The sequence below is a fragment of the Plenodomus lingam genome, assembly GCF_022343315.1.
Source record: "Plenodomus lingam strain CAN1 chromosome Unknown contig_35, whole genome shotgun sequence".
Lineage (NCBI taxonomy): Eukaryota > Fungi > Ascomycota > Dothideomycetes > Pleosporales > Leptosphaeriaceae > Plenodomus > Plenodomus lingam.
Genome location: NW_027093949.1, coordinates 284,353 through 298,081, shown reverse-complemented (window position 1 = coordinate 298,081; position 13,729 = coordinate 284,353). Strand labels below are relative to the sequence as shown.

The 13,729-nt window shown below is 36.4% G+C and overlaps 2 non-coding genes across 2 annotated transcripts; both read left to right on the top strand.

Annotated features, from left to right (window-relative positions):
* The first annotated feature begins 2,065 nt into the window (after nt 1-2,065).
* Nucleotides 2,066-3,862, top strand: IAQ61_008600. Its single transcript, XR_010715535.1, has one exon. It is a non-coding gene; the product is annotated as an 18S ribosomal RNA (ribosomal RNA).
* A 6,524-nt stretch (nt 3,863-10,386) lies between these two features.
* Nucleotides 10,387-12,183, top strand: IAQ61_008599. The gene has a single exon (XR_010715534.1). It is a non-coding gene; the product is annotated as an 18S ribosomal RNA (ribosomal RNA).
* Nucleotides 12,184-13,729: the final 1,546 nt, after the last annotated feature.

Genomic DNA, 13,729 nt, shown 5'->3' with positions numbered 1-13,729 from the left:
TTTAGGGGTAGTGTTCTATAACTTTAGGGCGTTCTATAACTTTAGGGCGTTCTATAACTTTAGGGCGTTCTACAACTTTTTATTTTTTAGGGGTAGTGTTCTATAACTTTAGGGCGTTCTATAACTTTAGGGCGTTCTATAACTTTAGGGCGTTCTACAACTTTTTATTTTTTAGGGGTAGTGTTCTATAACTTTTTATTTTTTAGGGTTAGTATTCTATAATATTAGGGCGTTCTATAACTTTTTCTTTTTTAGGGGTAGTGTTCTATAACATTAGGGCGTTCTATAACTTTTTATTTTTTAGGGTTAGTATTCTATAATATTAGAGTGTTCTATAACTTTTTCTTTTTTAGAGGTAGTGTTCTATAACTTTAGGGCGTTCTACAACTTTTTATTTTTTAGGGGTAGTGTTCTATAACTTTAGGGCGTTCTATAACTTTAGGGCGTTCTACAACTTTTTATTTTTTAGGTGTAGTGTTCTATAACTTTAGGGCGTTCTATAACTTTTTCTTTTTTAGAGGTAGTGTTCTATAACTTTAGAGCGTTCTATAACTTTTTCTTTTTTAGAGGTAGTGTTCTATAACTTTAGGGCGTTCTACAACTTTTTATTTTTAGGGGTAGCGTTCTATAACTTTAGGGCGTTCTATAACTTTAGGGCCTTCTATAAGCTTAGGGTGTTCTATAACTTTAGGGCGTTCTATAACTTTAGGGCGTTCTATAACTTTTTATTTTTTAGGGTTAGTGTTCTATAACTTTAGCGCGTTCTATACCTTTTATTTATTCTATTACTTTAGTCCTTTCTATAACTTTAGACTATTCTATACTAGTAGCTATTATATCCTTTTTATAATACTTATTATATCATACTATTATCTATTATTCTTTACTGTTAAGTATATCCTTATATTTTATAAAACCTTTTCTCTACTAGCTAGTCCTACTATACTTTCTTTTATAACCTACTAGTATTAAATAATACCTTTATATTCTTCTTTTATACTATCTCTATTTCTTGCCTTATCTATTAAGTAGATATAGATAGAGCTAATAGATCTATAGTTAATATAGATACAGTAGTTATAGTAGAGTACAGATATTAGAGTAGATATCCTTATCTATATATTTACCTACTACTAATAAAATTCTAAGTTACTCTTATCTAGCGAATACGGGTTTATGGTTTATATAGGGCTGCGTATGTCTACACAGTTTTACATACAAAAAAGTGTACCTCTAAGCTATTTTCCGCTGCACTAACCCCGCGACGCGAAAATCAAACCAAAACCCGTTCCTATAATATATAAGGAGGGCAAATGGATTCTTAAATACTAAATGCCTAACTAACTAACTAAGGTTAAATCTGCTGCGCGCAGTTCTTGGATTAGGCAGTTAAACTAGCGTTATTAGGCACTAAGGGGGCAATTTTTGCTCGTGTCCGCGTCTATACTCCCTACAACTCCCTGTTATTAGCGCTCTGCGCCTATTTTAGCGGCAGTTAGACTAAATTTAAAAGTTTTAGTTTTATAATAGCTAGCCTTGTTTCCTAGATTTCTGCCTAGTTTAGATTCGCTCTAATTAGTAGGTAATTAGGGGCTTAGAGATTGCTCTTCTACTTAACTAGGCAGGCCTAGGCCTATATGCTAAAGCAACCCTACTGTTGCGCCTAGTTTTGTGGTTAGCACCTAAAGTCCTACTGTTAAAGTTTTAGCAGTAGGCAAAATTTAGGGTCTGTGGATGGCTGGCACTGCTAAACTATTTAACAGATCTTAGGGGACAGCCCTGCCTAGCATCCGCTCCTAGTAAGCGTAGCAAAGCGTGGGTTTTCTCTACTTAAGGCATGTATGTGGCGAGTTTAAACACGCGGAAACGCCTATTAGGCTTTGTTGCGGACTATTCCTTAAGAAACTTAGTAGGGGCAATTAAATTAGTTGCTAGTTGTAACTAGTGCCTTGTGTGCTGTTATGCTAGTAGCTAGAATTGCTTCTGCGATTTCTTATCACGTACTTTCTGCCTCCTTTTAGGGGTAGTGCTTGTGCGCTTCGGCGTATTAGGCATTAGGATTGTTACCTAGTTAATTCTGCTAGTAGTTATATGCTTGTCTTAAAGATTAAGCTATACATGTCTAAGTATAAGCAATTATACTATGAAACTGCGAATGGCTTATTAAATTAGTTATCGTTTATTTGATAGTACCTTACTACTTAGATAACTGTGGTAATTCTAGAGCTAATACATGCTAAAAACCCTAACTTTAGAAGGGGTGTATTTATTAGATAAAAAACTAACGCCCTTTAGGGCTTCTTAGTAATTCATAATAACTTTACGGATCGCATGGCCTTGCGCTGGCGACAGTTCATTTAAATTTCTGCCCTATTAACTTTTAATAGTAAGGTATTAGCTTACTATAGTTTTAACGGGTAACGGGGAATTAGGGTTTAATTCTAGAGAGGGAGCCTAAGAAACGGCTACCACATCCAAGGAAGGCAGCAGGCGCGTAAATTACCCAATCCTAACACAGGGAGGTAGTGACAATAAATACTAATATAGGGCTCTTTTAGGTCTTGTAATTAGAATAAGTATAATTTAAACCTCTTAACAAGGAACAATTAGAGGGCAAGTCTAGTGCTAGTAGCTGCGGTAATTCTAGCTCTAATAGCGTATATTAAAGTTGTTGCAGTTAAAAAGCTTGTAGTTAAAACTTAGGTCTAGCTAGCAGGTCCGCCTTACCGCGTGTACTTGTCCGGCCAGGCCTTCCTTCTAGAGAACCTTATGCCCTTTACTAGGCGTGTTAGGGACTAGGACTTTTACTTTAAAAAAATTAGAGTGTTTAAAGCAGGCCTTTGCTTAAATACGTTAGCATAGAATAATAGAATAGGACGTGCGGTCCTATTTTGTTAGTTTCTAGGACCGCTGTAATAATTAATAGGGATAGTTAGGGGTATTAGTATTCAATTGTTAGAGGTAAAATTCTTGGATTTATTAAAGACTAACTACTGCAAAAGCATTTGCTAAGGATGTTTTTATTAATTAGTAAACAAAAGTTAGGGGATCAAAGACAATTAGATACTGTCGTAGTCTTAACCGTAAACTATGCTAACTAGGGATTAGGCGATGTTCTTTTTCTAACTCGCTTGGCACCTTACAAGAAATCAAAGTTTTTGGGTTCTAGGGGGAGTATAGTCGCAAGGCTAAAACTTAAAGAAATTAATGGAAGGGCACTACTAGGCGTGGAGCCTGCGGCTTAATTTAACTTAACACAGGGAAACTTACTAGGTCTAGATAAAATAAGGATTAACAGATTAAGAGCTCTTTCTTAATTTTTTAGGTAGTGGTGCATAGCCGTTCTTAGTTAGTAGAGTAATTTGTCTGCTTAATTGCGATAACAAACAAGACCTTAACCTGCTAAATAGCTAGGCTAGCTTTAGCTAGTTGCTAGCTTCTTAGAGGGACTATTAGCTTAAGCTAATAGAAGTTTAAGGCAATAACAGGTCTGTGATGCCCTTAGATATTCTAGGCCGCACGCGCGCTACACTAATAGAGCTAACAAGTTCTTTACCTTAACTAAAAGGTCTAGGTAATCTTGTTAAACTCTGTTGTGCTAGGGATAGAGCATTGCAATTATTGCTCTTTAACAAGGAATGCCTAGTAAGCGCGTGTTATTAGCATGCGTTAATTACGTCCCTGCCCTTTGTACACACCGCCCGTCACTACTACCAATTAAATAGCTTAGTAAGGCCTTTGGACTAGCTTAGGGAGGTTAGCAACAACTACCCTAAGCTAGAAAGTTCGTTAAACTTAGTTATTTAGAGGAAGTAAAAGTCGTAACAAGGTTTCTGTAGGTGAACCTGCAGAAGGATTATTACCTATTTTTAAAGCACTGCCGCCTTAATTAGTAGTAGCAGTCTACTTTAATTCTGCCTATGTTTTTTGCGTACTATTTGTTTCCTTAGTAGGCTTGCCTACTAATTAGATCCCCTAAAACCACTTGTAATTATAGTTAGCGTTAGTAACACTATAATAAATTACAACTTTTAACAATAGATCTCTTGGTTCTAGTATTAATAAAGAACGCAGCAAAATGCGATAAGTAGTGTGAATTGTAGAATTTAGTAAATTATTAAATCTTTAAACGCATATTGCGCCCCTTAGTATTCTATAGGGCATGCCTGTTTAAGCGTTATTTGTACCCTTAAGCTCTGCTTAGTGTTAGGTGTTTATTCTACTTAGGACTCGCCTTAAAACAATTGGCAGCTAGCACATTAGCCTAGAGCGCAGCACATTTTGCGCCTCTTGTTATAGTTGTTAGTATCTATTAAGACACTTTTTAAGCTCTTAACCTTAGATTAGGTAGGGATACCCGCTAAACTTAAGCATATTAATAAGCGGAGGAAAAGAAACTAACAGGGATTGCCCTAGTAACGGCGAGTGAAGCGGCAACAGCTTAAATTTAAAATCTGGCTCTTTTAGGGTCTAAGTTGTAATTTGTAGAGGGCGCTTTAGCGTTAGCAGCAGTCCAAGTTCCTTAGAATAGGACGTTACAGAGGGTAAGAATCCTATACATAGTCGCTAGCCTTCGCTGTGTAAAGCCCCTTTAACAAGTTAAGTTGTTTAGGAATGCAGCTCTAAATAGGAGGTAAATTTCTTCTAAAGCTAAATACTAGCTAGAGACTAATAGCGCATAAGTAGAGTAATTAAAAGATAAAAAGCACTTTAGAAAGAGAGTTAAATAGCACGTGAAATTGTTAAAAGGGAAGCGCTTGCAGCTAGACTTGCCTATAGTTACTTATCTAGGCTTTTGTCTAGTGCACTCTTCTACAGGCAGGCTAGTATTAGTTTAGGCGGTTAGATAAAGGTCTCTGTCACGTACCTCCCTTTAGGGAGGCCTTATAGGGGAGACGACATGCAACTAGCCTAGACTAAGGTCCGCGCATCTGCTAGGATGCTAGCGTAATAGCTATAAGCGGCCCGTCTTAAAACACAGACTAAGGAGTCTAACATCTATGCGAGTGTTTAGGTGTTAAGCCTAGACGCGTAATAAAAGTAAATAGAGGTAGGAACCCTTTTAGGGTGCACTATTAACTAATCCTAATATCTTTGGAAGGATTTAAGTAAGAGCATGGCTGTTAGGACCTAAAAGATGGTGAACTATGCTTAAATAGGGTGAAGCTAGAGGAAACTCTAGTAGAGGCTTGCAGCAGTTCTAACGTGCAAATTAATTGTTAAATTTAGGCATAGGGGCGAAAGACTAATTAAACTATCTAGTAGCTAGTTCCTGCTAAAGTTTCCCTTAGGATAGCAGTAACGTATTTAGTTTTATAAGGTAAAGCGAATAATTAGAGGCCTAGGGGTTAAAACAACCTTTACCTATTCTTAAACTTTAAATATATAAGAAGTCCTTGTTACTTAATTAAACGTAGACACTTAAATGTACTATTACTAGTAGGCTATTTTTGGTAAGTAGAACTAGCGATGCAGGATAAACTAAACGCAGGGTTAAGGTGCTAGAATGCACGCTTATTAGACACTACAAAAGGTGTTAGTTTATCTAGACAGCAGGATAGTAGCTATAGAAGTTAGAATCTGCTAAGGAGTGTGTAACAACTCACCTGCTAAATAAACTAGCCCTAAAAATAGATAGCGCTTAAGCGTGTTACCTATACCCCGCTGCTAGGGCAAGATTTAAGCCTTAGCGAGTAGGCAGGCGTAGAGGCTCGTGACGAAGCCTTAGGGGTAACCCTAGGTAGAACGGCCTCTAGTGCAGATCTTGGTAGTAGTAGTAAATACTTAAATAAGAACTTTAAGGACTAAAGTAGGGAAAGGTTCTGTGTAAACAGCAGTTAGACACAGGTTAGTTAATCCTAAGAGATAGGGTAATTCTGTTTTAATGTTAGTGCTTGCGCTGCGCCCTTAAAAGGGAAGCTAGTTAATATTCTAGCACCTAGATATAGATTCTCTGCGGCAACGCAACTAAGAGCGGAGACCTTAGCAGGAGCCCTAAGAAGAGTTCTCTTTTCTTCTTAACAGTCTATTACCCTAAAATTAGTTTGTCTGGAGCTAGGGTTTAATGGCTAGAAGAGCGCTGCACTTTTGCAGCGTTTGGTGCGCTCCTAACAAGCCTTAAAAATCTACTTAAAGAAATAGTTTTTACGCTAGGTCGTACTTATAACCGCAGCAGGTCTCTAAGGTAAAAAGCCTCTAGTTAATAGAACAATGTAGATAAGGGAAGTTAGCAAAATAGATCTATAACTTTAGGAAAAGGATTAGCTCTAAGGGTTAGGTACGTTAGGCCTTAGGGAGAAGCCTCTAGCGTAGAAGGGCACTAACTGCAAGGTAGGCGCCTCTTAGCGCTGGGGTGCAGACACCCTTAGCAGGTTTTGGCCGTCTGGCGTATGTTTAACAACTAACTTAGAACTAGTATAGATAAGGGGAATCTAACTATCTAATTAAAATATAGTATTATAATAGCTAGAAAGTAGTATTAACGCAATGTGATTTCTGCCTAGTGCTCTAAATATTAAAGCGAAGAGATTTAACTAAGCGCGGGTAAACAGCAGGAGTAACTATAACTCTCTTAAGGTAGCTAAATGCCTTATTATCTAATTAGTGACGCGCATAAATAGATTAACAAGATTCCTACTGTCCCTATCTACTATCTAGCGAAACCATAGCTAAGGGAACAGGCTTAGCTAAATTAGCGGGGAAAGAAGACCCTATTAAGCTTAACTCTAGTTTAATATTATAAAAAGATATAGGGGGTGTAGAATAGGTAGGAGCTTTGGCGCTAGTGAAATACTACTACCCTTATCGTTTTTTTACTTATTTGATAAAGCAGAGCTAGGCCTTACTACCTAACTTCTAGCGTTTAAGGTCCTTTGTAGGCTAATCTAGGTTAAAGATATTGTTAGGTGGGGAGTTTAGCTAGGGCGGCATATCTATTAAACTATAACGCAGGTGTCCTAAGGGGGACTTATAGAGAATAGAAATCTCTAGTAGAGCAAAAGGGCAAAAGTCCCCTTAATTTTGATTTTTAGTGTAAATACAAACCATAAAAGTGTAGCCTATTAATCCTTTAGTCCCTCAAAATTTAAGGCTAGAGGTGCTAGAAAAGTTACTATAGGGATAACTGGCTTGTGGCAGCCAAGCGTTCATAGCGACGTTGCTTTTTGATCCTTTAATATTGGCTCTTCCTATTATACTAAAGCAGAATTTAGTAAGCGTTAGATTGTTTACCTACTAATAGGGAACGTGAGCTAGGTTTAGACTGTTGTAAGACAGGTTAGTTTTACCCTACTAATAACCTTGCCCTAATAGTAATACTGCTTAGTACGAGAGGAACTGCAGTTTTAGATAATTGGTTTTTGCGGCTGTCTAACTAGGTATTGCCGCGAAGCTACTATCTACTAGATTATGGCTAAACGCCTCTAAGTTAGAATCTATGCTAGAACAGGGTGATTTCCGCCTGTACTAGTTAGATACAAATAGGCCTTTGGCCTAGAACCTTACTAGATTGGCGTTAGCAGCCCTATTAAAGTTAGGGTTGTTAGCTAGTGTATTGTAATTGTACAGTGCGCAGGATTAAATCCTTTGTAGATAACTTAGTTATCTGGCTAGGTTGTGTAAGTAGTTAAGTAGCCTTGTTGTTACGAGCTACTAAGCGTAAGCCCGTTGCTAGCTTGGTTAAAATTAGGATATTATGCCCTCCTTATTTGCAAAACTGCTGCCTAAATAGCTACTGTTAATAGAAGGAAGAGGGCTATAGCGAACAAGTTATATAGTAATTGCAAGATAGAGAGGGCTAGAGCTAGGAGCAATCCTCGCAAAATATACAAAAGAACAGGTTGTGTGTGTACGTACCTTAGGCAGTTAATATATAGCATAGGAAGATTAAGAAAGGATTTAAGATAATCTATACAGATTTTTAGGCGGTGATCTATAACTTAAGAGCGTTCTATAACTTTTTATTTTTTAGGGGTACTGTTCTATAACTTTATAGCCTTCTATACTTGAAAATTCCTCTAGGCTATTCTATAACTATAGATTATTTAAACCTTTAGGGTATTCTATTAATATTTAAAAAAATCCTGTAGGCTATTCTATAAGCTTAGGGCGTTCTATAACTTTAGGGCGTTCTATAACTTTTTATTTTTTAGGTGTAGTGTTCTATAACTTTAGGGCGTTGTATAACTTTTTCTTTTTTAGAGGTAGTGTTCTATAACTTTAGGGCGTTCTATAACTTTAGGGCGTTCTACAACTTTTTATTTTTTAGGTAGTGTTCTATAACTTTAGGGCGTTCTATAACTTTTTCTTTTTTAGAGGTAGTGTTCTATAACTTTAGGGGTTCTATAACTTTAGGGCGTTCTACAACTTTTTATTTTTTAGGGGTAGTGTTCTATAACTTTAGGGCGTTCTATAACTTTAGGGCGTTCTATAACTTTAGGGCGTTCTATAACTTTAGGGCGTTCTATAACTTTTTATTTTTTAGGGTTAGTATTCTATAATATTAGAGTGTTCTATAACTTTTTCTTTTTTAGAGGTAGTGTTCTATAATATTAGAGTGTTCTATAACTTTTTATTTTTTAGGGGTTCTATAATTAGGGTTCTATAACTTTTTAGTATTCTATAATATTAGAGTGTTCTATAACTTTTTCTTTTTTAGAGGTAGTGTTCTATAATATTAGAGTGTTCTATAACTTTTTCTTTTTTAGAGGTAGTGTTCTATAACTTTAGGGCGTTCTATAACTTTAGGGCGTTCTATAACTTTAGGGCGTTCTACAACTTTTTATTTTTTAGGTGTAGTGTTCTATAACTTTAGGGCGTTCTATAACTTTTTCTTTTTTAGAGGTAGTGTTCTATAACTTTAGAGCGTTCTATAACTTTTTCTTTTTTAGAGGTAGTGTTCTATAACTTTAGGGCGTTCTACAACTTTTTATTTTTAGGGGTAGCGTTCTATAACTTTAGGGCGTTCTATAACTTTAGGGCCTTCTATAAGCTTAGGGTGTTCTATAACTTTAGGGCGTTCTATAACTTTAGGGCGTTCTATAACTTTTTATTTTTTAGGGTTAGTGTTCTATAACTTTAGCGCGTTCTATACCTTTTATTTATTCTATTACTTTAGTCCTTTCTATAACTTTAGACTATTCTATACTAGTAGCTATTATATCCTTTTTATAATACTTATTATATCATACTATTATCTATTATTCTTTACTATTAAGTATATCCTTATATTTTATAAAACCTTTTCTCTACTAGCTAGTCCTACTATACTTTCTTTTATAACCTACTAGTATTAAATAATACCTTTATATTCTTCTTTTATACTATCTCTATTTCTTGCCTTATCTATTAAGTAGATATAGATAGAGCTAATAGATCTATAGTTAATATAGATATAGTAGTTATAGTAGAGTACAGATATTAGAGTAGATATCCTTATCTATATATTTACCTACTACTAATAAAATTCTAAGTTACTCTTATCTAGCGAATACGGGTTTATAGTTTATATAGGGCTGCGCATGTCTACACAGTTTTACATACAAAAAAGTGTACCTCTAAGCTATTTTCTACCGCACTAACCCCGCGACGCGAAAATCAAACCAAAACCTATTCCTATAATATATAAGGAGGGCAAATAGATTCTTAAATACTAAATGCCTAACTAACTAACTAAGGTTAAATCTGCTGCGCGCAGTTCTTAGATTAGGCGGTTAAACTAGCGTTGTTAGGCACTAAGGGGGCAATTTTTGCTTGTGTCTGCGTCTATACTCCCTATAACTCCCTGTTGTTAGCGCTCTACGCCTATTTTAGCGGTAGTTAGACTAAATTTGAAAGTTTTGGTTTTATAATAGCTAGCCTTGTTTCCTAGATTTCTGCCTGGTTTAGATTTGCTCTAATTGGTGGGTAATTAGGGGCTTAGAGATTGCTCTTCTACTTAACTAGGCAGGCCTAGGCCTATATGCTAAAGCAACCCTGCTGTTGCGCCTAGTTTTGTGGTTAGCACCTAAAGTCCTACTATTAAAGTTTTAGTAGTAGGCAAAATTTGGGGTCTGTAGATAGCTGGCACTGCTAAACTATTTAACAGATCTTAGGGGACAGCCCTACCTAGCATCTGCTCCTAGTAAGCGTAGTAAAGCGTGGGTTTTCTCTACTTAAGGCATGTATGTGGCGAGTTTAAACACGCGGAAACGCCTATTAGGCTTTATTGCGGACTATTCCTTAAGAAACTTAGTAGGGGCAATTAAATTAGTTGCTAGTTGTAACTAGTGCCTTGTGTGCTGTTATGCTAGTAGCTAGAATCGCTTCTGCAATTTCTTATCACGTACTTTCTACCTCCTTTTAGGGGTAGTGCTTGTGCGCTTTGGCGTATTAGGCATTAGGATTGTTACCTAGTTAATTCTGCTAGTAGTTATATACTTGTCTTAAAGATTAAGCTATGCATATCTAAGTATAAGTAATTATACTGTGAAACTGCGAATAGCTTATTAAATTAGTTATTGTTTATTTAATAGTACCTTACTACTTAGATAACTATAGTAATTCTAGAGCTAATACATGCTAAAAACCCTAACTTTAGAAGGGGTGTATTTATTAGATAAAAAACTAACGCCCTTTAGGGCTTCTTAGTAATTTATAATAACTTTACAGATTGCATAGCCTTGCGCTAGTAACAGTTTATTTAAATTTCTGCCCTATTAACTTTTAATGGTAAGGTATTGGCTTACTATGGTTTTAATGGGTAACGGGGAATTAGGGTTTAATTCTAGAGAGGGAGCCTAAGAAATAGCTACCACATCTAAGGAAGGCAGCAGGCGCGCAAATTACCTAATCCTAACACGGGGAGGTAGTAACAATAAATACTAATATAGGGCTCTTTTAGGTCTTGTAATTAGAATAAGTATAATTTAAACCTCTTAACAAGGAACAATTAGAGGGCAAGTCTAGTGCTAGCAGCCGCGGTAATTCTAGCTCTAATAGCGTATATTAAAGTTGTTGCAGTTAAAAAGCTTGTAGTTAAAACTTAGGTCTAGCTGGCAGGTCCGCCTTACCGCGTGTACTTGTCTGGCTAGGCCTTCCTTCTAGAGAACCTTATGCCCTTTACTAGGCGTGTTAGGGACTAGGACTTTTACTTTGAAAAAATTAGAGTATTTAAAGCAGGCCTTTGCTTAAATACGTTAGCATAGAATAATAGAATAGGACGTGCGGTCCTATTTTGTTAGTTTCTAGGACTGCTGTAATAATTAATAGGGATAGTTAGGGGCATTAGTATTTAATTGTTAGAGGTAAAATTCTTGGATTTATTGAAGACTAACTACTGCGAAAGTATTTGCTAAGGATGTTTTTATTAATTAGTGAACAAAAGTTAGGGGATCAAAGATAATTAGATACTGTTGTAGTCTTAACTGTAAACTATGCTAACTAGGGATTAGGCGATGTTCTTTTTCTAACTTGCTCGGCACCTTACAAGAAATCAAAGTTTTTGGGTTCTGGGGGGAGTATAGTCGCAAGGCTGAAACTTAAAGAAATTGACGGAAGGGCACTACTAGGCGTGGAGCCTGCGGCTTAATTTGACTTAACACGGGGAAACTTACTAGGTCTAGATAAAATAAGGATTAATAGATTAAGAGCTCTTTCTTAATTTTTTAGGTAGTGGTGCATAGCCGTTCTTAGTTAGTAGAGTGATTTGTCTGCTTAATTGCGATAATGAACAAGACCTTAACCTGCTAAATAGCTAGGCTAGCTTTGGCTAGTTGCTGGCTTCTTAGAGGGACTATTAGCTTAAGCTAATAGAAGTTTAAGGCAATAATAGGTCTGTAATGCCCTTAGATATTCTAGGCTGCACGCGCGCTACACTAATAGAGCTAACAAGTTCTTTACCTTAACTAAAAGGTCTAGGTAATCTTATTAAACTCTGTCGTGCTAGGGATAGAGCATTGCAATTATTGCTCTTTAATAAGGAATGCCTAGTAAGCGCGTGTTATTAGCATGCGTTAATTACGTCCCTACCCTTTGTACACACTGCCCGTCGCTACTACTAATTAAATAGCTTAGTAAGGCCTTTAGACTAGCTTAGGGAGGTTAGTAATAACTACCCTAAGCTAGAAAGTTCGTTAAACTTAGTTATTTAGAGGAAGTAAAAGTCGTAACAAGGTTTCTGTAGGTGAACCTGTAGAAGGATTATTACCTATTTTTAAAGCACTGCCGCCTTAATTAGTAGCGGTAGTCTACTTTAATTCTGCCTATGTTTTTTGCGTACTATTTGTTTCCTTAGTAGGCTTGCCTACTAATTAGATCCCCTAAAACCACTTGCAATTGCAGTTAGCGTTAGTAATACTGTAATAAATTACAACTTTTAACAACAGATCTCTTAGTTCTAGCATTAATAAAGAACGCAGCAAAATGCGATAAGTAGTGTAAATTATAGAATTTAGTAAATTATCAAATCTTTAAACGCACATTGCGCCCCTTAGTATTCTATAGGGCATGCCTGTTTAAGCGTTATTTGTACCCTTAAGCTCTGCTTAGTGTTAGGTGTTTGTTCTACTTAGGACTTGCCTTAAAATAATTGGTAGCTAGCACATTAGCCTAGAGCGCAGCACATTTTGCGCCTCTTGTTATAGTTGTTAGCATCTATTAAGACACTTTTTAAGCTCTTAACCTTAGATTAGGTAGGGATACCTGCTAAACTTAAGCATATTAATAAGCGGAGGAAAAGAAACTAATAGGGATTGCCCTAGTAACGGCGAGTGAAGCGGCAACAGCTTAAATTTGAAATCTGGCTCTTTTAGGGTCCAAGTTGTAATTTGCAGAGGGCGCTTTAGTATTAGTAGCGGTCCAAGTTCCTTAGAATAGGACGTTACAGAGGGTAAGAATCCTATATATAGTTGCTAGCCTTCGCCGTGTAAAGCCCCTTTAACAAGTTAAGTTGTTTAGGAATGTAGCTCTAAATAGGAGGTAAATTTCTTCTAAAGCTAAATACTAGCTAGAGACTAATAGCGCACAAGTAGAGTAATTAAAAGATAAAAAGCACTTTAGAAAGAGAGTTAAATAGCACGTGAAATTGTTAAAAGGGAAGCGCTTGCAGCTAGACTTGCCTATAGTTGCTTATCTAGGCTTTTGTCTAGTGCACTCTTCTATAGGTAGGCTAGCATTAGTTTAGGCGGTTAGATAAAGGTCTCTATTACGTACCTCCCTTTAGGGAGGCCTTATAGGGGAGACAACATGCAACTAGCCTAGACTAAGGTCCGCGCATCTACTAGGATGCTAGCGTAATAGCTGTAAGCGGCCTATCTTAAAATATGGACTAAGGAGTCTAATATCTATGCGAGTGTTTAGGTGTTAAGCCTAGACGCGTAATAAAAGTAAATAGAGGTAGGAACCCTTTTAGGGTGCACTATTAACTAATCCTAATATCTTTAGAAGGATTTAAGTAAGAGTATAGCTATTAGGACCTAAAAGATAGTAAACTATGCTTAAATAGGGTAAAGCTAGAGGAAACTCTAGTAGAGGCTCGCAGCGGTTCTAACGTGCAAATTAATCGTTAAATTTAGGTATAGGGGCGAAAGACTAATTAAACTATCTAGTAGCTAGTTCCTACTAAAGTTTCCCTTAGGATAGCAGTAACGTATTTAGTTTTATAAGGTAAAGCGAATAATTAGAGGCCTAGGGGTTAAAACAACCTTTACCTATTCTTAAACTTTAAATATATAAGAAGTCCTTATTACTTAAT